The sequence below is a fragment of the Notamacropus eugenii genome, chromosome 2 (genome assembly GCF_028372415.1).
Source record: "Notamacropus eugenii isolate mMacEug1 chromosome 2, mMacEug1.pri_v2, whole genome shotgun sequence".
Classification (NCBI taxonomy): Eukaryota; Metazoa; Chordata; class Mammalia; order Diprotodontia; family Macropodidae; genus Notamacropus; species Notamacropus eugenii.
The window spans coordinates 38,080,177-38,082,843 of NC_092873.1; the positions used below are offsets into that span (position 1 = coordinate 38,080,177).

The 2,667-nt window shown below is 39.7% G+C and overlaps 1 pseudogene; it reads left to right on the forward strand.

The window, feature by feature from the left end:
* The first annotated feature begins 1,352 nt into the window (after positions 1–1,352).
* LOC140524962 (matrix metalloproteinase-26 pseudogene) lies at positions 1,353–2,301 on the forward strand (annotated as a pseudogene).
* The last annotated feature ends 366 nt before the right edge of the window (positions 2,302–2,667 follow it).

Genomic DNA, 2,667 nt, shown 5'->3' on the forward strand with positions numbered 1-2,667 from the left:
TCTTGACTAGTGACTCATTACCTGGCAAGATCTTGGTTTCTTGTGCCTGCCCTGGGAAGCATTTCATGACAAACAAGGATGTGTTTTGTGACTGCCTTCGAGTATTGGTGAACTGTGACATTAATAATCCTTCATATTTCCATCTCATATGCCAAGCGAGATAGTGAGAAACAGGGAACAGTATAAGAGAATCATAATGAGGGAAGTAGACATTTCCTGAACACATTAAGGTTTTGGGAAAACTTTCTTCTTATCAGCCCAGTGAGGGAGAGAATGAAGTATTTTAAATCTTCATTTTGTAGAGGAGGAAACACAAGGCCACAAGCAGGTAAATGCCTTTTCCACCTTTGCTAGCCAGTCAGCATAAGAACCAGTGTAGGAGCTAAGCCTCCAAATCCAAATTTCTTTTTAGTACACCAAACTATTCATTTTGCCTTTGCATTATTTTTTGCTTGCTTTTTTATAGAAATTTTTCTTTCAAGGAAAAATGTGCTTAAACTTCCCAGCAGTGGCACCATACTTCCCACCCCAGCTACCACAGGCCCTCCTACTCCTTTTCTTCTATCCAGAATTTCTACACATTCTCTGGGAAGGGTTGATTGAAGCAATTTTTCTCAGGCAAAGAAACTCTAGTTTCAAACAACTATCTCTAAATTTTTTCAATGAAAAATTCACTTTGTAAAGGTCATGAAGATCCCTGAGGAACTTGAACAGCTAGTATGAGTTTCTGCTCAGAAAACAATTCACATTAGTATAAGCAAAGCATGGAATCCCAGAGTTGGGGTGCATTATAGAGAACATCCAGACCAGGGGTTCTTACCCTTCTCTGTATTATGAATCCCTTTGGCATTCTGGTGAATCCTATGGACCCCTTCTCACAATTGTTTGTTGTCTACACTTAGGGATGTCTTGGGAAATGTTTAACAACTGACTCTCAGAAAAAAGAAATGTACCCACAGCACATTTTAAAGTTTAATCTGCACCATTAATACATCACTTTAAGGCTGGACAATCAGTAAAGCAATCCAGGCCTGATTTGTAGCATTTGCCAATTTCCAAGATGTAAATACTTACACTGGAAATTTATTAATCAACATTGGTTTAAGTTAGCTAGCAAACACCCTACTTACTTTCATTATTGAGGGAAATGCTAAATTTCAATTGTGGGTTGGCAAAAATAAATATGTCATTTCCCATTTCAGTTTGTAGGACCCCTGTAATCTATCTCTGAACTGCTTGTGGGTCTTTGAACCTCAAATTAAGAGCCTGTGACTTAATCTAACTTCCCACTCAGTGCACCTTTGATAGATGGTTATCTAGCCTGCACTTAGATATCTCCTCAAAGAGTTCACCACCACATGAGGCAACAGCTTATGATGTTGAAACTTCTTTTTTACATCGAGTAGAAATATGCCTCCCTGGTAGCCTACAGTACAGCTGGAGCTTTAATCATGCTGTCTCCTCCCTTTGTCTTTGTCCTTTTTCTGCCCTGCTCTTTGTCCTTTGCAGTCATCCCCAAAACTGTCCTTGATAATTTGGACTTCTTTAGACATTACTTTTGTCAATTCTACTTCACCAGAGAAGAATCCTAGCACCAAACTCTGGAGGATCCATTGCGCCCCTTGCAGCATTTCTTCAGACTGGAAGAAACTGAATGTTTGGACGAGCCCACAAAGGCCATCATAAGGCATCCTTGATGTGGGAGCCGAGATATTGCTGACTTAGAAATAACCCCATAAACTACAGTATCATCGACTATCCAAGGGGCAGGAATCATAAGACAGTTGAAAAGATCTTACAGAAGGCAGCAGAAGTCTGAAGCAGTGTGATGTGCTTGAAGTTCCCAAGAGTATAAACAAAAATCTGACCTTTTGACTGGAGATCATGGAAATGGCTACCCCTTTGATGGAGAAGGAAACATACTAGCTCAGGCTTTTACCCCAGATGCTAACTACCAAGGAGCTGTCCACTTTGACAGAGATGAAGAATGGTCATATTCTGATAAGGGAACGAACCTCTTCCTGGTGGCTCTTCATGAGATAGGCCATGCCCTGGGTCTGGGCCTGGGACACTCTCAGGATTCAGACTCTTATCATGTTACCCAACTATCAATATCAGGACCCAAGACTCTCCAGGCTCATTGATGATGATATAATAGAGATCCAGACCCTTTATTAAGGGAAAAAGAAATTGTCACATCCTGAAGTTCTAGACTTGGTACACATGGATCCTAGAAAGTGTAAATTTCCTTGACCCAGGAAGCAAACCAATAACTCATGGGGAAATGTTTCCCATGTTAACTTTGAGACCTGTTAGAACTAAGATCCAAAGTATTGGTGGGAGAGGAATGCTCTAATTTAGAATTTGAACTCTGGACAAGAGAACACAAAGGAATACTTTAAATATGACACTGAATGTCCATTTTCTACTGCCTTTTTTAAGAATGTAAATAAATTGTGCATATTATTTCTAAAAAGAAATATGCCTCCCTATAATTTCTGGCTATTGGTCCTAATTCTTTCCTCTGGAACTAAATGGAATTAGTCTAAGTTTTCCACACAATTAGCCCTTCACATAATTGAAAGCAATGATTGGATCTTCTCTTAGTTTTGTCTTTCCCAGGCTAAAGTATCCCCAGTTCCTTTAATCATTCCTCATATGCCATTC